Here is a 21,848-nt window from a genome sequence, read left to right on the forward strand (position 1 = left end):
ACTGACTTTTTGAGGAGCAGCTTCTGGTGTAGCTCCATGATGGGTGGAGAACAATGACACAGTACTTCCTTCAGTTTAAACTGGTTGCACAAAATAATTCCATGGGGTATGTTGTGCAACCTTTTTTGATTTAATGATCCAGTCTTCAGAAAAAGAAAACTCAAAGAAAACTGAGTGAGTTTGGATTCAGACACATTCTTGCAACAAATGTTCACATTATTGTCCTCAAAGGGTTGTCATAAGCTCTTGCTCTCTATCCTGTCTTTGAAAACTTCTTGTCTTGCTCTCAGCAACAGTTTGGAGTTTGTTAGCACAGCAGTGTGCTGAGAATGGGATCCTGTCATGTTTCAGTCACTCTCCACCAAAGAGGGGAGAAAAAAAATAAAGTCCCCTCACACTAAATTCTACTGTTAGGAAGTACCAGTCACAGGAACTACACTGGGCTCTAAAAAATCACACCAAGGCAGTAATAAGAAAGGTTTCATTGGATCCTCTATCTTCCCAAACCCATCCATTGGTTAGAGACTCATTAACAGATGACATCTGAGCCAAAATTCTGCCCTCAGCCATTGTCTCAAAGTAAAACTATGACAAGAAGATTCATCTGGACAGCTTCTCTGCAGGAACACACAGGGCAGGATAAACCATGCCCCTCAGGAGATATCATACAGACTTCCTACAAGTTTTCAGCAGTGTTTCAGTCTGGATATGGATTTTTTTTTCCACTTAAGACACCTCCCACCCCCCCGAAGCTACAGCTTTGTGAGCCTATAACTACAAGGCTGGAAACATAATGAGCTCCCTGCAGACTTTTTCCCAGTGCATGCAAAGAGATCTGCAAAATATAAAGTAATATTGCTAATTAGGCAGGTAAAAGAGGCCTGCAATTCTAGTCCCCCAAGCAGCTGGGTTGTTCCCTTCCACTGAGGGCACCAGGATGACCTTGTCCCTGTAACACTTGGCCCGACTGCGGAAAATCAGCAGCGTACAAACGCTTACACTGCGTCTGAAACCCAACTTTCACTGCTGCCGGGAGACCAATGCCTTTTTCAGGAACATTCTCCACTCTCTGTGGATATAAGCCTTCCACCAAGTGGCCAGCTCCTTTATTGACAATTATATTGATGATCTAATAGCAGAACCAGAAAACAAAGATAAACCAGCATCACACATGCAGCTGTTTCGCATAGCACATCAGTTAGGGAATGGTCAGGTCATCAGTGACAGCCAATCCACAAAAGCAAGTTAATACTACAATCTCCAGTTATCATCTCTTTCCTGAAACTCTTTGCATGTTATAATTTAACATACCTTGTACTGTCAAGGTTACCTTTAATAAATGAGGTTTACTTTGAGCCATCTTAGGTCTCATGTTGAAATACAAAATCAGAAAGGTTTATTAAAAATCAGACCCAGTATCCATAATTGAATAACCCTCAATAATGGGAGACTGGTCAGGAACTAATAAACTATCATAAACAATTTAATTGTGGTACAATATTGAGAACTTCCTAGAAGTTTTCGGGGAAAAGAGTTTATCTGAAAATATCAGTGCAATAAAGCTCAAACTTCCCAAAGAAATAAAAATCTCATCAGATGGACTATGCATTAAAATCTTTTCACAATAGCCCAGCTGGATGTTTCCCTTTTGGCATAAAAGAGATCTGACTGGAACTTCCTTTCTTGCCTTTGTGTGGTAAAAGACTTGAAATATATTATCCCATACTAAATGGCAGATTTCCCAACACCCTACCTATCCTGGACCAGGAAGCTGTACATCTGTCCTGGCTCAGTTATCTTTACTCATTAAGATGGTCTTGAAGCTGGACATCATTTAAAGTCTTGGATTTAGTAAGACTTGGAATAGAACATTTTTTAAATGCCAGCTTCTGCAGGCTTGAAATTATTTTGAAAATCAACTGCAACACAACTGCCATTGCGGTACATTTCTCTAAGTACCAACATTAATAAATTGCTGCCAATAAATACTTGAACAGAAAATACAACATTTATAACTAGAAGAGTATTAAAGTTACGTAGCTGAATAATAAGATTTAACCTTAAACTTGATCAGAAATTTGAAAGCCTGTTACATATTTCTTTGTGTTTCCTTGAGCAGTACACTCAGCAGCAGGTTAACTCAGCAGTAGACTGCAAGAGGCTCATATAAAGGAAGAAACATAGATGGAGCCAAATCTGATTATTAAAAAAGCAAAAAAAAAAAAAAAAAAAGAGGGGGAGAAACTTTAGGAAAGGGGGAGCAGAAATTCCTTCCCAATGCAAATTCTCGTATTAAGTCAGGCAAAGTTTCACAGCTCCTGAAGCAAAAATAGCCAAATGAGAAGCACAAGACAAATAGCCCTGCTGCAGACCCTTCTAAGCCTGAATACATTTCAGAGGTAATTCTCTCTGAGAAATTTCTCTGTATATAACTTCTTCTTTCACACATAATTAAGAGCTGTCATGAGTCAGGTAAAGAGTTGCTGGAAGTAGGATAGTAATTGCAATCTTTCACCAGGGATAGCTGCAATAAAGAGTAAAGATCTTTCATGAAACAGTACCTGCCTCAAGAACAGAACCACTGTCCCTGTCCCCTCCCAAAAGCACATGGAAATCTGCTATGGCAATTTAGCTCAGAAACAACTAAAAACTTGGTTGGATAGTGCTTTGCATATAAATGTACATTAGAAAAAAGCCTAGAGACTACAAAAGGGATTCAGACTGGCTGAGCATTTTGTAGGGGCAGGTGAAGATGCTGTTTAAGAGATTGACACCTACCAGCAAAAGTCTCTCATTTGCACTTCATTTTTCACCAACTTTTTAGAGAAATAGAACTTGTGAATAAGCAAGATTGCAGTTTTTAAAATCAAAAAAATCTACATGCAGCATCTTTGTTTACTTCCTTTCTTTTTCCACATGAAACATCTGTATGTATACGTAATACAGCCTGTATATGACTTAACACTATAACTCATGTGTCCTCTCCTCCCTTCCTACCTAATAATAACATTCACAGTCCACATGTAACATCACAGAAAGCCTCAGAGGGTAATTTCATTGCTATTCTGAATACATGTATTTGGAGTAATGTGTTTCTCTTCAGAGATCAGTATCTCCAGTGGTATTTCTATAAAATCTGTTTAGCCCTGATGCGAATGCATATGCATTATGTCCTCCTTGATCAGAGTGAACTGCCTCATTGCTTTCTTCTGAGAATTGCTTGAAGCCTCAGATATGACTGTTGTACAGAACCTGATAAAATTTTGAGCTATTAAGATGTAATGCTTTGAAAGATGACCCATGAACCAAGACTTCTTTAAACACGATTTTTTTTGCCTACTAAAGCTAAATGGGTGTTTATCACATGCTGTAGAACAAAAAAGGAAAATGATGAACAATTCATGCAGAAGGATTGCATTTGCTCCTCTCTCTAACAAAGTAACATTCAGCATTTTCTTCCTTCTTTGCTACATTCTCCTATTTTCTTCAAGAGATGCTTTGAAGTTGGACATTTTGCTTTTCCATTTTATCTGTCAAACAACTCAAAAGAAATCAATAATCTTACTGGAGTCCACTAATGTTTACATCCATTTTCTTCCTTGTCTTTCCTTTCTTCTACTTTTATCAGCTGTGTTTACTGTGATTTTAACAACTGCATTCTCTAAGTGATGCATCAACACAATTTAAAATCATTATTGTGCATAATCAGTTATGATACCTACCTGACTGAACAAGAAAAATTAAGTAAATGCCTTTCAAGGAGCAATAAAAAAGAATTCTGAGGCAGCAGGAATTGCAATCATTCAACAAATGTGTTTATTTGTTTTAATTTGTGTAAGTAGATTTTGATGAATGTCCTAAAAAAGTCATACCAGTGATTTAACCAGTAAACTAGTTTTATTTCATAACTTTCTAGTAAAATTTAATGTCTTGCACTTGGGCTTAATACACAACACTCCTGAATTTTGATGTGTAGTATCTTTTTTGTAGAACTAATACTCTCTATTTAAGTTTATGAATCAGCTCCCTCCTCTTGGGGGTAGAATGGAAGTGGTGAAAGAGTTTCAAAACAGCTGTAATGTATCAGCTGATATACCAAATTCCAAACAGTGCATGAACAAATGCTCTCTGCATTCCAACCCACCTCCATAACCTCCCAATACTTTACTTGTTATCAAGAACCTTTCTTTCTGCCTTTATTTTCTTTGGAACAAAAGTGAAACTTTCTAATTCTGGCAGGTGAACCACTGAACAAAAGAGAGTATATTGGGTAGTACTTCCTGTAGTTTTACTCCACTTAAAGTTCTAAATGTCCAATAACTGGATATATAGGAGATTGCAATTAGGACCAGCAAAAAAGCTGACTTCACTCCGTGACAAAAATGCAAAGATGTTTAGAATCACTCCAGGAGTTTATTTCTTAACTGACAAACTTGAACAGAGTCCATTCCCAGGTGGCTCAAAGAGCTGACTGATAAATAATTTACCTAGAAGAAGGTCTTTCACCTTACTTAAAAGAAGAGCAATACTGGATTGCAGGGCACCAGAGTTTTTTGTTTCTTTCTTTCTTCAGTGGATTGACATCCTCTAAACTGTACCTGAATTCACTCTGGAAGGAATTTTAAGGAGCAAGATTGGGAAATAACCTTCTCTGCCAGGAGGAGGCAAGAACAGCCTGCAGTCTCATAACAGATTAGTGCAGAGATATCAATAAGAGTAATCCAGTCAACATCTTAAAAACACAGAAGCAGCCACCAGTAACAAACCAATCTCAGTATTACATGTATTTCAAATCCCCTTGCTAGATTAAGGCAATGTTGGCAAAAGGAATTCAGCAAGCAACATTCTCTTCAAACATGAACAATTCACAAGACACAAACTTCTTTTCACTTCCTCTAATATCGATGCTCATTGCTCTCAGCCCACTTTTTGCACCACAGAACCCTTTGGCAAACTGTCCTCTGGGTGCCTTTCAATGGCAAAATGTATGAGCTTTGGATCGCCACGAGATAAAGGTTCTTACAGGTCTTATTCTTCAGGGTGAAATTCCCCTGGCTGATATTCTTACAGTGATCTCAGATAGCCTTAAGTTACAGCCACCTGGTTTTGCTGAAAAGTGGAAATTCTGCTCATCTTCCCCAGAAGATCCAATTAATAGTTGCACAGAACTGCTTTGCATGTATAAGAGATAATGTCAAGAACATCAGTAAAGAGACTAGGCTGGAGTTTTGAAACATTATTCAGGGTTTTTTTTGTTTCCTAAGGAACTGTTAATGGGACAAGCCTAAAAAAGCATCATCTTCCAAACTAGCACTAAAGATGCTTCTGTTACAACAATTTTTCATACCACCTCAACACTCCTGAAAGTTTTCTTTTTTGCTGAATAAAAAGGACAGACTTGTTTTGATGGAAGTTATCCAATTTATTGCTTTCTCTTATAGTCTTGTAGGGTATGTACCTCAAATTATCAGTAACTGTTAATGTTGACCTCTGAGGATATTTTCAAGCCTTTCAAGACATAGTATATCTCTAAATAGCATGGGGAATATTTTTTGTTTGTTTGTTTCAGGGTTGAGTATTAAAGAAAAAAAATAAATTGAATTAAAAATTAACTCAGTTAAATTTAGCTTGAAAGCAAAGCCTTTTAGGATCTTTGTAGGGTTTCAATATTTTAATATCTTTTCATATACAGTTTGGTGCACGTATTACAACAGCTCAAAATATTTAATACTATTTTTGAAGAGTTCAGTTCTGTATAAAACACTCTTAACTGTTCTTGTATGTTAGTGTATATTTTTTCAATTTACTTTACAAGGTAGCATTCCCTTTTCCCCACTCTACACACCAAAACTACACTTTGACCAAAGGTGGTTTGAGGTATGAGGAAGTTTCGTTGGAGGAAATAATCTCCAGAGAAAAGTCAGAAAATATAATTGTAAAGAACAGGGAAAGAGGGTTTTAACCTTAAACTAAATTTATTGGGAAGTGGGGCAGAGAAGGGAGAGGCCCACAGTGGGGAGCTGTCCAGTGAATTCCAGGCTGCTTCCTATGCATCATTAACAGGTTTTGGTTTCTTATTAAAAGGTCTGGGGGTTGTCTTTAGTTTATATCTGCAACCCAGAGAGATTATATTCACTACTACCTGCCAAAAATCTTGTGTAGCAGAAGCCACTATTTATTAACAAACATAAAGGAAAGCAGCGATGTGCAGAGCAGTTCTGCCACAGAAAACACTGGTTAAATGATGCAGGAAATTAAAGGAGGAAGGTAAGGAATAGATCCTGCAATGAATCCTGACAGATCTCTTTGGGGAGAAGTCAGTGTGCTTCCCATCTCGTTGATGCTTCAAGTGCTGCAGTGACTCTCTTGGTATCTATCCCACTGTCCTGTCAGAGTTAGGATGTGTCCTCACAGTCTGGTCAGCAAGTAGTGGACAACCAAAACAATCCCTGAGCAAATGTCTAGGCCAGAAATAAACCCTATAGTGCTACCACTACTTACTTTCAATACAGAATCATAAAGAAATAGATGTCTGCTTTTCCTTTTCTGGTATTGAAACACTTCTTGGAGAAAGCTCCGGTTGTGCACTTCAGGTTATGAGTAAAAGGTAACTTGTATAGATTTTTCTCCTACAAATCTTAACAGGTTTATGCATTTTTTGAAAGGGGTGTTGACAGAATCCTCAAATGGATTACAATGCCGGAGACCAAAAAGCGAACTGTGATCTTCTATAGAAGAACTGAAAGCCTAAATTCAAAGACGCTTCCAGCCTTAATGCAAGAGAGGTAATTTTCACTTGTCAAGGAGTATTTCCTTTTTTGAAGCCCTGTTTGGTTTATTTTGATAGACTGCAGAGCAGAATACAGAGGTTGATGTTCCAATACATTCCAATGAACCAAATAATTTGCTAGATCTAGTCAATAAATATCTATCTGAAGTGTTTGAAATCCTGCCCCATAATTAGCTCTTTTATGATCAAATAGCTGGCTTGTCCAACTCCATATGCAAGACAAAACACTTCTGGAAGACAGCTGTTAAAATCAAATGTTCTTTAAAGGAACTGAGAGAAATTCATACTTTTAGAATGAAGTCCCAGTCTCAGAAACATCAACACTCTTCAAGAGCCTTCCTAAACAACAGCTACAACTTTATATTTGCGATACATTTATCAGATATGTGCAGTAAAACAAAAACATCTCCAAGTCACCTCCCAAAAAAAGAAAAAAACACTAGAAAACTGGACTCCTGTAACAGCCTTTAAGGAAACACTTTATGAAGTACATGTGTATAGATTGTATATATAGAGCTCTGGATTAAGGTTAAAAATTGAGGCAACTTGTTCCTAATGGAGCAATGTCAAGGCTATAGTTTTCATTACCTTTTTTTAAATAAGAAACTAGACAAATAAGAAGAAATCAAATATTTGAAGAGAGATCAGGACTGCATAGAGGAAAAAAAGTGAAATACTACCACATTTGGAGAGACATCTGTACTTTCCTTCCAGAACTCCTGAGGATTCTTAATTGATAAGTTTCCATACCACAGTTCAAAGCTCACATGCTAAATCAACAGTTACAGATTTTAGGACTAAAAGTCATAAATGCTGGCTTAGACATATGTCTCTTTGAGTTATCTTCTCTGGGATTTTGATATTCAGATTTGAATGTTACCACCACCATCCTCAATGCCTCTGATCAGCATAGAGCTAATTATATGCTGCTATTAAAGGAGATTATATTAGACACTGACAGTTGGAAAGGCCTAATGACCAGATGGATACAAAAATAAGAAATCAAGCCATGTTGTTTTGTAATAAATTTGCCAGAATTTTTATAGGCATATTTTATCAGCAGCTTCATTATTTTATTCTACCATCAAAAAACCCCACAGACCAACAAACAAACAAAAAAAATCCTCAAGTCCAAACCCCCAAAGCAACACAACTGGAAAGGAGTCAAGATTGAGGATGCAACTAAATTTAAACTGTCAGCATAGTCCATCATTAATCGGGCAGGTCAGTACAGTTCATAAGTTGAAAATTCTTCTGAAGATCCAATATGAGTCTGTAAACCACACATTCAGTGTTACCTTAGAAGAATGGAACCAAACAAATATGCATTTTTGTCAGAATAAAATAAATTATTAGTGCAAAGAACATATTAGACAACAGCATGTTTCCAAAAGATAACTGGTCAGCTTCTTTCTATCCAAGAGCTTCCTAATTTCTTAGTCCTCATATTTCACATTGTTTCTCTGTCCAGTTAGTGGCCCTTCCTGTGTTTGCATATCAGAGATGAAAATCACCACAAATTGTGTAAACTCAACTTTTAGATCCTGTTTTAGAACTCTGCAACTTGACACTGCAGTCAAGCCACTAATATATATAGGAACAGAAAATCTGTCCAAAGAAACCCTCCACCTCACTACAGCTCAACTTTTTTCACATGAAGAAAGAAAAAAGACTCCCCCTCCCTCGTCCTGTTCTCACCATCCACTACCCATAATCTCTAGTACTTTGTATTATACTCACAATAAGCTGTTTTACAGATTGATTAATAATCGAAACAGAGCTGAGGCATTTAATCAATCTGAACAACAGATTATTGCTTCATGTACTACAAAGAAAGACAGATTATCCTTTTATTATTGATTAGACTTGCTACACTCCTGCCAGTTCTATTGCCTTTATTTCTAAATATTTTTGCTCAGCAAGTTTTCAACTTGCACCAATCTTAAAGACAAAAAACATTTCTTGGAGTTTTATACATATTGATCATCTTTCTACTGTAATCCCCCCCCACTTTTCTTGGATGATATAGTAGTTGTACCATCCATTAGCCTATTTACAGTGCCTTCTTCCCTCACAGCAAATACACTGAGAATACTTGTACCTTTCACAGTCTCTTTCATCTTCCCTTTGTTCAGCTACAATCGACTCAGTCTTCACTCAACACCTCCAGAGAACTGGTTGCAAGCACACAGATTACATCATTTCCCAAAGAGGTGTCTTGGCACTGGCCTGCACAGATGGGAGAAGAAGGAGTAGACTGTACTTCAAAAAGTGGATAAAGTAGGGCAGTAAGAATAATCGAACTGAGAACTAGCTTGAGCTGAACAGATATAGATACACAAAGTGACCAACACAAACCAGTCGAAGTGTAGAAATATCAGCAGATATAAACTGGAATGTCACATGCAAAACACAAGGCAATCCTTTCACCCACCTTCCCCAATAATGTCACTGTCAGCATATGTGTAAGATCACAGAAACACTGAAAGGTTTTGTTGGAAAGGACCTTAAAGTTCATCTCATTCCAAACTCCTGCCATGGGCAGGGACACCTTGCACCAGACCACAGTGCTCAATCCATCCAACTTGGCCTTGAACACTTCCAGGGTTTCCACAACTTCTCTGGGCAACTTGTGCCAATGCCTCACCACCCTCACAGGGAAGAATGTCTTCCTGACATGTATTCTTAACCTGCTCTCCCTTCAGATTAAGGCCATTTTTCCTCATCCTATCACACCATCCCCTTCTGAAAAGACCCTCTCCAGCCTTCTTGCAAAACCCCTTTAGGTACTGAAAGGCTGCTATAAGGTTGTCACAAGTACAACAACAAAATTAAGAGAAAATACATTCTGGGGGGAAGGGGGGGGGGGAGGGGGAATCTACAGTCTTTAGATTGAAAATACATGTTAAAAAACTTCAAAATGTAAGAAAATCTCCCAGAAAGGTAAAAGGAGAAAGAAGAGAACATCACTTCCATATCCACAGAATATGACCGCAGAATTGGTGACTTTTCAGTGCTGCCAGGGAAATGAATCAGCAGTAGGCAACTCTTCACTGTAAGTCAGTGAAGAACTGCATCATGTCACTTAATGCAATTCTGGAAACTCTTTCACTAGAGATTTTTAAGCAGAGATGAAGATTTAAGAGAGAGTTCAATGGATAAGATAACGTCTTCCTTTAGCCCTGTTTTTTCTATATCGAAAATGCTTTCATACAAAATATTTACAGGCTTTGCTAGTAATAGAATTTGCTTATTCTCCAATTTATCAGAATGGATTAAGTCAATTTTATATGAAATCCTTGTGTTAAGAATTTGCTTTTAAACCTTTACTTGGAGTATAGAAGCAGAAAACTGTTATTCTCTGCTCAAAATATCTGAGTGCTTTGCCAAGATACTGATACAAAATTGAGACAACAGTGCAATTTTTCATTGTTGTTACTTGAGACCTTTTGCTGTGTTAACATCAGCACACAGACATTGTAATCTCTAAAACTGGAACATCTAGTTTCCTGAGTTCCCGCTTGCCACTATAAAAACATCATTCATAACCCTTTGGAGAGTTTAAGATACACACTGGTTTTAATCTTATTTCCATTGTGTCCATTTGCTTTCAGAGACCTTTGTTCTCTGTGAGTGATCTCTGGATCCAATCCTCCTGAGATGCAGGTTAAGCCCAAGCAACACCCAGCTCTATTTATGTGTCTGACTGCACCTTATTAATTGCAGGTCGAATATGTAACTAATTTAAGAGACCACAATATTTATTAAGGAACCCACTATTAAAAATCTAATATATCTATTAAATAGTAAGGGAGCTAATAAATACAGCTGGTATTAACGTAGACTTCTGTCATTTTGTGCCCTATTGCACACAATTATAAAGCCATTATGTATCACTCTTACATGCTACAAATCACAGAATCAACAAGGTTGGAAGAGACCTCCAAGATTATCCAGTCCAGCCATCCACCAGCACCACCATCATCACCCCTAAACTGTAACCCCAAGTGCCACATCCAGACACATCTTGAATCCCTCCAGAGACAGGGACTCCACCACCTCCCCAACCTTTTCCACTGCCTGTCCACTCTTTCAGTGGCAACAGACACCTCGATATAACCTCTTTCAGGGAGATGGAGAGACACTCAACTATCATGGAATTAAATCCTATCACTCCTTAGGTGTTGTTCACAGCTGGGAATCCTTGAGTATGCTTCCCTCAAGTCTTTGCAACAGAGAACTGAGAAGTGTCAGTGATAAAACAGCAAATCAGAATAAGGTATCTGTTTAAGTTCCTTAAACTTGAGACTCAGGCCAAGTCTCAGTCCTTCCCTAGACTGAGATGAAGCCTCTGCATTCTCCCCCACTGAACCGTGGTGAGAGCAGTGCTGCTCAACACCTTAGAGCACAGTCTGCTGCTCTGCAGCAAAAGAGCAGAGGGCTCCTTTTCCAGACAGGAGCATTGAGGTGTCAGGCAGTGCTGCTGCTCACAGGGAAGGCTCAGGGTGCTGCAAGAGCAGCCATTGCTGCTGGAATAAAAGGAGTCTTCTGAAAGCAGGAGCCAGCACTCAGTCTGTGCAGAGCAGCAACATGGAAATTTCACACTCAGCAGCTTTTTCTTCTTCCCTTGTAGTTCTCTACCCCCCTTTACCACTTCTCACCCTTTTCACTCTCACAGCAGGGTTTTGGGGCACCTTCTGCAACAACCAAACTCTGCCTGTACTACTGAAAAACCTTACAGCTAATGTCACACCAAACCACTTTTGAGAGGAATAGCATCTTCTGACAAGACAGAAGCGGAAGAATGTTCTTTGCCAAGAACATTATAGTTAAAGGATTATGTATTAAATTGGTCAAAAATCCTAAAATTGCTTCAAACCATTCAAACAGAGAAAAATATTCCCACCCAGCACATTTTTTTATTTATTTCATAATTCTGCCAAAGCACACCCTGAGGAATTTTTCTCTTCTCTGCATTCTGGTTCAAACCTATGATGCAGTGAGGCCAGGCTCTCCTTGTAGACAGTCTTTTCTCTTAGAAGAGAAAATTATTCATCTTATTTTACTGTTTGTTCAACCACTAGTTAGTTTCAATTTTTTTTTTTAATTTAAAAGGCATCTTCAATATCTGACCACTGCCATTCATTAGATATCAATCTGTCCACTGTTTATTTTTTGATCAGCAGGTGGATTAATGTTAAAATGGACTAAACCAGTCCATTTTGTTCTCAATGCCTTTGTTACATTCCAAGAAAATAAGGACATAGGGGCAGGGCTCTGGTGTTATAGATGTTCCAGGAAAACCACTGGATAATAAGATGCCAGAAACTATGTGGTTTCTGCTTTCTTCTACTGGGGAAGAAAGTCAGAAAATGTTGCTGAGAACCTGTAGTTTGAAAAGGGACCATACCTTCCCCTTTATGAGAAAGCAGGGACAGGGAAAAACTTCCCCATGACTACACCAGGCTATGTGGACTTTGACAGTATTCCTAAAACAAACACAAGGACCTGTCCTGAAAGGATGTAGAAGAAGCAGGAGAAGACAAAGAGAGGGAGATTTGTTGTGCTATATCTCACCTATACATGCTATTTAAAGAGTTCAGTAATTCAAATCTTACTCTAATAAATCTGATTTTTTCATTTTAAAAATCTTTCAAAAAACTTCCTGCACAGAAAGAACAGAACAGACTAATCTCAAAGTTCTGACCACACCAGATTCTGACTATGGGGGCATTAGAAGGATTAAATGGTGACAACAGCACTATCTTTATGCTTCTAATCTAAACTTAAAAGTATAGATTGGATTTATTTCAGCTTTCTATCTAACTATGGAGAAATTGATAAAGTGTTCACAGTAAAGGACGGTATTTTGAATACTGGCCCTCTAGATTCATTGCAATGACTCCTACTCAGTTGTCATTTGTCACTAAGCCAATTGAACAGCCCAATTTATCAATGACTTCTGTTATATCTATTTGGTTTCTGTCCTCCAAGGTAGAAAGGTTTGACTTGCACATTTTCCTCCCCTTCCCTCTAAATATTGTAACAAATGCAGTTTTAATAATACTTACACTTAATTCACTGGACTAAGCTATGCAAAATACTAGTTTACTCATGGTTCTCATAGCAATTTAAGTAGTGAAATGGAATTTTTTATATGTATATTAAGAAACAAGGTCATAAGAGAAATTTTCTACATGTACTTTTTCTACACAATAAATAACCCTTTTCCAGCCAGATCTTTACACCAATAATGCTGTTAATTCTGGATGTTTTCTGAAATATTAGGGTGAATCTAAGGGTCAGAAGTAGTTCATATTTTCTAGTAATGACATACTTTAAAGTTCCTATCCAATTCACTATTAACTGCTGGATGGGGTCAGGGAGGGAGGGAGGCATTCCCATTTATTACATTAATATTTCTCTTAAATGGGGGAACCATTTGGGATCCCTGCTCCGAAAAGATTTATGTATGACCTCATTTGGGGTACAGTAAATTTTAATTCTATTAACATGGTAAATTGAAGCACACAGGACTATTTTTGGGGTCTCTGCTTAGAGATGATGATAGTATTGAAGTACTGCTTATAACATTGTAATAAGATTTATTTCATAATCAACACATGAAAACAGTTTTCAGCCTTGTATAAGACCTAGAGTGCTCTACATACACTAACTTGAATAGCAAATCAATCTTATAAACAATGGACTGTTCTGCTTCCAGAACTTTCATGAGACAAGTCCTCTCGCTAAGCAAGTGTAAAACCACTCCTTTTGGAAAGTGGACTCGGTTATCTTCTCACAGTGCTGGTCTAATTATGGTTTTAATCTCTTTTAGGATTTTTTTTATCTTTTCTCTAAGGTTCTAGCCTCTAACAATTACCTTTTCACCCACTGTTTTCATTCAGCAGTCACACTTCTCACCTGTAGTTCTGTTTATTGGCAGGTTTAGGAATATGTTTGGAAAGTATTTTGCAGACAAAAGCAGTCATCACTCCAAATCAACTGGAAACTGCATGGATTAAGTTAGCACAATAGAGAAATCAAGTCAATAAACCCACAGAAAGGCATGCTAACGTTAAATCAAATTCTGTTTCATATTGCCCATATTGCCACAGCTTCTGGTTGGCTCAGTGCTGGCCTGGCAGGCATTCCTGTCTGCCTGAAAAATTCAGGAGAACAGATTCATCTGCTGTTCAGTATCTGTAATCATCTCCAGAAGCTACTGGTAACAGACTTGTAAGACCAAAAATTTAAAGACAGACACAAAAAAAAAATTCTTAAAACAGTTACTTAAAATACACATTCTTCATATCAAGGGTGTGTTCACATTACCGTTTTCATTTGTATAAGGAGAACACTTTGGAAACAAATCTCTCAATCAGACTAGAGCTGGTTGGCAACACATAGTCCTCAGCATCATGTTCCAGTCTACATTTTTACTCTTACTGCTTGCTAATCGAGACAGGTATTTGTTCTCAGGAGGCTGAACATTCATCCCTGGTAGAGTCCCCTGGAAAAGAAATCTGGTTAATTCTGTGTTCCATGCTCTGGCGACTTGTTTCCATTATATATTTGGACAAGGACCTTTGAGCAGCAGTATTTGAGAACACTGGAGAGGAAAAAAATATTGTTAAAATTAAAAAAAATAAAAAAAGGTGACATTTCCAGTTGCCATAACCATTTCAAATTCCTCAGTAGTTTTTGTTCTTTCCCAGCAAATATTATTTTGACAAGCTTAACTGGAGAACTTGAGAGAAAGGGGAACATGAACTGGCAGTGGTAAAAAATGCCCACATCTCACCTCAGATTCAAGTCCTTGACCTCTAAGGTGAATTTCCAGTTTACCACAGAACATTAAAAGTGCCCCATTTCCCTACATTCTACCAGGGAAATCGGCTCCCAATTTAAGCTCTCTGATCTGCTTAATAAATTAATCACCACTATAAAGCAGTGAAAGCCTGAAAATATCTATTAAACCATTAGGTACAAAAAACATACTCTGAGTCTTTATTAGATCACTATGGAGGGAAATTGGTAAAGAAATGTTATTGCAGGCAAGAACATACATTTATTTACCTGGAAGCTTTTTGGTGTTATCTTGAATCCTTTTCCCTCTCCAAATAAAACCAAGAAGAGTCTCTTGAATGAGCTACTGAAGAAAAATCACTCTTTATGTGGTCAATAAAGTCACTGCAGAGAGCAGACACACAAATGGAAGTGGAATTCCTACAGAATGCCCCTTTCGACTGAAAGCAAGCTCAGAAAAATAACACTCTGTGGGCAGGAAAATTGACTTTTTCAAGACTTTACTGAAGGGGAAGCATAAAAGAAATAATTTTGATGCCAGTAATGTTTTTTCTGTGAACATTTTCAACATTTCTCATGTGGCTCCAAGGGACAATATTCTGGGGACTTTCACAACAGGGACAGTGGTAGAAAGAACAGCACAATACAGAAAACTGCTCTAATGCTGAAGACCAGGTTTTTGGACACTTGCAGGTACATCATCAAAAAATGGTGCCCAGATTTCAGTCCAAATGATACGTGTGTGTTTTATTTGAGGTCCCTTTCCATCTATAACCCTTCTACTATGCAGTCAAGATTAGTTACAGTCATGTGGAGACACTGAAATGGATTTCCCTAGTTACCAAGCACAAATATAGATGTGTTTCATCACCCATCAAACCATTTCTAAATCAGCTGGCTACAGAAAATCCTGAGGAAAGATAAAATACAGTATGTAGGGTGATGGTGGTGGGAAGGTCTTTCACAGTACGTTTTCCTCCTCAACAAAATTCAGTGCCTGCCTATCATAACACTAGCATAAAAGTGAAAAGAACAAACCTTTAAGCACAAGGTTTTGGAATATCTTTCACTTAGACAACACCTCAAACACTTCCACATCTCACAGTTTCAAAAAGCTGAGTGCTGTGGGATGCGCAGGTTACAGTTCCACTGAAAGTGCCAGTACTGGAAAGGAATTTAAAAGCTCTGGGCAAATAGATCCAACCCAGCAAGACAGAACTGTTTGTGTGCCAAAAGGACAACGTCAGTCAGTGAGTCACTGTACGCCTCTGTGCTCCCTGGCACACAGAAAAACAACCATTATCTGTGCAGTACATGGGGACCAATAACGGTGTTACTGATCCTGCCTCCGTGCACAGTCACAGCAGAGGCACATGAAGCCTCACATTACCTTCTCTGTGTTTTCCTACTTCCCCCACTGCTGCGTAAGGCAGAGACAAAGAAAGTTGCACCACATATTATGTATTCATCACAGCCAGCACAGCCTAATACAATGGAGTCAGTGCCACGGTGTCACTTGTCACTTTGAGAGTATGAGATGAAATTATGCCATCTGTGAGAGAAAATAAAATGGGGAAGTGAGTCATTGCATCCCCTGACAAAATGGCACAGCCACTGGAGCTGGAGGGAAAACAGTGGAGGAAGGGCAATCAGAAAGTCACAGTAGCAGTGATTACCTCCTAACTCATCTTAAGACAGAGTTTGTTGCAGTCCATGGAAGCCTCGTTTTATAAACCTGCTATGCACACCTGCACTTTTATCGTAGTTTTATTATATCTGCTAAACACACCTGCATGGTTATGACTGTGTTTGCCTGAAGGCCCTGCAGTAGCAGGGCAAAGGATATATTTGAGAAATTAAAATACCATGAAATGAATTAAAATTCATATGAACAATACTAATTAGAATTTAATTGATTCCCAAATATACTATTAATACTTGACAAAAAACATCAAGTATTTGGAGTAGGCAAGCTTTCAGCATCTGAATTTTCTTTCAGGAGTTATTGTGTCCAGAGTGAAAAGTCCAGCACAATGTCCATATGCATAGGTGTTCAATTTTTTAAAAAAAAAAAAAGGGGAAAATAAGTTTTTGAATTCTGTTTATCAGTCTGGTTTTTTTAAACATTTCTACTTTATATAATTTACAGTGATTCTATACATATTAGGAGCAATAGAAACTGTAGAATTCAGGTAACGCCAGCATTTACAAGTGTAAAAGTAGTACATTTTTCCATTAATATAATTTTTGTATTTATATAAACAAGTGTTTCATGATATCCAACAACATCTGGTATAAAATACGCTTCCTTATAATGGAGGAAAAAGCATGTGTTTTTGCAATTAACCCACCTAAAATCATGTTACCAAATAGGCTTCAGCTTGACCACAGATGCTGATCAGCAAGGTGCTAATCCCACCTTTGTTTATAACCAACAGAAAGGTGCAACTGTGATCTCCAACTCCCAGGTGCTGCAAATCTCTGAAGTGAATTTCACACTGCTTTTCACTGCTGTGCACATCACTCTAAATGCCTGATCCATATAGTCCCAATAGAAAACAAACCACAGCTCTTTAAAGATACTACAAGTGTAGCAAGTAACACAAAGTTCTTCAGTTCCCTCTTTGTCAGAGGCAGCAGTAATTTGAATCACACTGCCTTAAGCTGCTAAAGGAGACATCAGTGATCTATTTTATAACAGATGGTGGTTTCTAAAGGTGAGGGTTTAAATTCCTACATCATTCATCACCAACAAACTGTAAAAAAAAAAAAAAAAAAAGAAATTGTGAACCAGAGCATGTTTTAGCAAAATCTTCCCAGCAATTCAATAGACAAAAGTTTGCATGAGCTACTCAGTGATATTACACACACATATTCACGTCAGGTGGTCAGGGATTGGAAAATCAATTGCTGCTTGTTGCACACATATTTGATGAGTTGCTCAATACCCTGAACGTGGATCAGATTACTAAACCTCTGCTTGATGTTGTAAAGATATTTCTTCTTTCCTTTATGTCATGTGGCATTATTGATTCAGTTTACTAGTTTCTTACAGAAGCACTGAAGAAGTGTTTCCATCCACCTGCGCCAAACTGAGCTCCAGTTCTGCAGTTATTGATCTCTTAAAGATACAAATCAATGTTTCTGTCATGACAATGAACAGATGACTGAAAAGCAGATAACCTGTTTTTTGCTTTAACAAGATTTAATGACACACACTTAACTTTTATGTCTCATTATAAAGAGCTTAACAGAATAACTTTTTCTTTTTTCATTCTCATATCTAATAGTTTTCAGTAATGAAACTGTAGATTCTACACAACTGAATAAAACCATTAAGGTGACCTAATGGTTGGTCACCTGTGGTAAAATCACCACAGGTAAAAGAGTTGCTGGTCCTCTGCTAAACCTTAAACCAGTGCCAGGTATATTCCACGTGCAAAATGGAAAACACTGGCTGCAGTCACCCTGCAGGGACACAGGTAACCTCAGCTGGTGAGCAGCAACTTGTGATCCTACAGATCAGGTCCATTCTGGCTAATGTCACATAATTTTACACTCCCACAAAAGCTGAACACCAGTAACTCTATCTAGTAATAGTCAGCTTCAGTAAGTTTGGTCTTGGAATTTGCCCAAACCTACAAGTTCAACCCAGTAAGCTCATTAAAAATCTTGCAAGCTGTGGTGGGGAGGCCCTTACTGAACAACACACTCTTCCAGACACCAAAACCCTCATGTGATTCAGGCTCCCACATTTCACTGGAGTTTGTTGCATGGTAGTATCTCAGGGAAATGTCGCTCTTCTATGTCTACAAACAAGGTGGCTGTCCACCAGCACGGAGCACACCCAGAGAATCGGGAACACCATGCCTGCTATCCCTCCACAGGACAACCCCATCTCCCTGTCACTGCCCCCGCCTTCCTCCACCCAAGTCTGAGTTAATGATTTTCCAAGCAGATGGCTGCTGCTGGTAAGTAGATAAATTATAGCCAGCAGAAAGCAGGAAGTTTAGGAACACTGCCATGGTGAAAAACTGGATCCTCAGGAAACAACATTATATATAACTTAACAACACTGCATCTAAAAAAAAAAAAAAAAAAAACAAAATTTTTAAAGCCCAGTCTGCTTTACAAAGCAAGCTAACAGTTTCCTTTCTTACGCCTGAAGCTTTGCAATCACTATGTTTCTGAACTGTATTTTTTCATTAGTCTTATGCTTCCAAATATAATCTATTATTTGGCAGCAAAGGCAGCAAAACATTTGTTCCCTCTCAGTACAGCTGCAACCCATTGGATTTAAAAAATGGTATTGGCTATCCAGCAGTCCTCTATCATGTTGATTTTTCCATGGAAACAGCATTATATTTTCCTTTGGGGGGGAGGGTGGGAACAGGATGAAGAAATACATTTCCAGTGTTTTTTGCTTTTCCCGTTCTCATCCACCTACACACAGATAGAAGGGATTAGACTGGACTCCCCATGAACAATACTTGATAAATACCTATTTTTTCAAAATATCACACAAATACACACTTTTTTTTTTTAAGGAATTTGTTCCTTAATTATATGCCTGTTTTTAAAAAAGGACTTCAGCGATCTTTTGCTATATGGTCACAAATGTTTCTGAATAACCTCCGGAAACAGAGGCTATTCTGAAAAAAAAAAACAAAATTCTGAGGCAAAGCCCAAAGTTAATGAACAAAAATTAAGAAACAAAAACTAACAGAAAAAAGGGAAAAGTCAACTTCAAGCACTTTTAAGTTGACTGAACTATTTCATTGTGGCTATGAGACAAAAGTGTAGAGATTTGGTAGTAACATTATGTCTTTCAGTCAGAAATCACAACCTTAGAAACTATGAATCAATATAGATGGCAAAATTATTGACATTTCTATTTTCTTTTTTTTTGCTAGGGAAACACTAATTGCAATAAGCAGAGCTTGCCACCCTGGTAAATAAATACCTCCTCGGTTATGTACTACATCCAGTCTGGAAAGAGTTCTCTTCACACAGCAGTAACTTAAATGTTTTGAGACTTGAGCTCTGATACTCCAGTGAATTACAGATCATCATTCCTTCTTTGTAGTTGCATCATAACAACACATATTTCAAAAGTGCTGAAAACTAATTTTGCTGAAACTTTTTACTCTCTGCTCTTTCCTTTGAATTCTGTATTTCAGTCTATTAGGATCTATGGTCAAAAGGTAACTGCTTCACTTGATTTCTTCCCCTGCTCTTCTGCTTGAGGTCCCATTGACAAGACACAGGGGTCACATAAACCTGAATTTCTGCCTGGATTAATTTCATGCCAAAAGTCTTACATAATGAACACACACTTAACAGCTACTTTGTTTAGCACCATGGATTTTGACTGACTTATTGGATGAAGCTGTTTCTAGTGTGTTATGCAACACTAGAATTTTCTTTTCATATCATCATCATCCCACTTCGGAATAAAATTTCAAGGCTTCAAGAGGTTTCTCCACTTGAGACACAGAACCAGAGCATAGGGAAAGGAAGACATTCCCACCTCCAAGTAGAGACCAGCTATGTGCTGTTTATTCCCCTACAGCTTATTGCTCCAGAGTTTTACCTTTTTTTCTTTTTTGTCCTTTTTTTTTTTTTGAACCTCATTGTAGGTGAAAGCTACAAAATAATTTAGACCATACTTTTGTGTAGCACTGGATTTCTATTCTGCAATTTCACTGCAACATTAAAGTCCTCCAGGACAGAATGATATTGCTCCTAAGACACCATCATGTTATACAGAGATGAGCAAAATCCAGCATTACAACGAGGCCTGAAACCTTTAGAACCTTTATTAAACTGACATTATTTACTTGACTGTTCATGACCTTTTGTAGAGTCTTAGTACTTCATTAAAAGTAAGTTATTCTACTGTTTGACAACTTCATACTGTTAAGAATATACAGTTATAGCCTTTTCTATGGTCTCTTTTCTTCAATTACCATTTTTTGATAGCTTTACATCCTGGTGTATTTCTCAAAATCATTGTCCAATTTGCACAATTCAAATCACTCTGCTTTTTGACCTTGCTTCATCTTCCACAGTAGGAACACACTTTAATTCCCCATAATCCTGCTGTGTTCATATTCTGAAGTGACAGAACTCAAATGTACGTAAATGGCAATCAAATCCTCACAGAGTTTCTGAAACTACTTCTCATTTCCTAATTACCTTCCCTGCTTTGCTTGCGGTTCCCATCCGTTACCACCCCTCCCCAGCAGCACACTAATTGTTGTGACCCCATTTCCCAGGACAACATTAGGTACCCAATGAGGTGGCAGTGCCAGTGCTCAGCCAATTTTCCTCCCCTAACATGTTGTCAACAAGATCATAAGTGTTACTGAACAAGTAAGCAAACACTTCGTTATTCCTGGCCCTCCAAAATAAATCAAATCCATCACATGCGTAATTACTACAGAAAACCAACACAGCCCCAGGAACAGCCTCCTGCATCCTCATTTTTACTTGGACTTACCTAGTACAGAAGTTCTTTGTGGTTCTCACTAATGACACCTGGTTTGCAATCTCACCTGTGGTATTTATCCTGAGTAACAAGCTCTTGTTTATTTACACTTTTATTTTACATCCTCAGTACTGATTTAATAGAAGCAAGTGAAAAGTAGCATTTGCTACATTCTGTGCAAATTTGTCTGCTGTAACAGAATCATAGAATGGCTTGGCTTGGAAGGGACCTTAAGGATAATCTCATTTCAACAGCCTGCCACAGGCAGGGAGACCTTCCGCTGGACCCAGCTGCTCACAGCCCCATCCAACCTGGCCTTGAACACTTCCCAGGATGGGGCAACCACAGTTTCTCTGGACAACCTAATCTCTCAGAGGAACTCTGATTACAAAAACTGTGTATATTCTCTTACCTCACACTGGTGGCCCATCACAATACCCAGTATCTCCTTCAACAGTAGCCAAAGTTTAGAATTATTCTGAGGACAGACGTGTATAATGCCATCACTGTAGGAGACACTTCATGGTAGTTCTGCAGTGAAAGCCAGTTTTAGTGTTTGAAGTATCAATGAATGTCAGGAGCAACCTGACAGTTATTGTTTAGTCAGATTGTTATAAAATCCAACACTCAGTTCCATTAGACAGCATTCCCTGGGCAATAAGCAAACCCTCATTAAGCTATGGCTGTATTTTGCAGCTGTTAATAAATCAGTTAGCATCACTACAGGACAGGAAAGCTATTTTCAAGAGATGACTATTT

General features: G+C 38.1%; 1 long non-coding RNA gene across 1 annotated transcript in view; it reads right to left on the reverse strand.

Annotated features, from left to right (window-relative positions):
- Positions 1–21,606, reverse strand: part of LOC113948100 — a 71,592-nt gene extending 49,986 nt beyond the window's left edge. The window contains exons 1-2 of the long non-coding RNA XR_003527998.1: positions 21,502–21,606; positions 8,892–9,019 (exon numbers count right to left, since the gene is read on the reverse strand). This is a non-coding gene — a long non-coding RNA (uncharacterized LOC113948100). The remainder of the gene's footprint in view (positions 1–8,891; positions 9,020–21,501) is intronic.
- Positions 21,607–21,848: the final 242 nt, after the last annotated feature.

The sequence above is a fragment of the Corapipo altera genome, unplaced genomic scaffold, assembly GCF_003945725.1.
Source record: "Corapipo altera isolate COAL_440 unplaced genomic scaffold, ASM394572v1 65, whole genome shotgun sequence".
NCBI classification, from domain to species: domain Eukaryota; kingdom Metazoa; phylum Chordata; class Aves; order Passeriformes; family Pipridae; genus Corapipo; species Corapipo altera.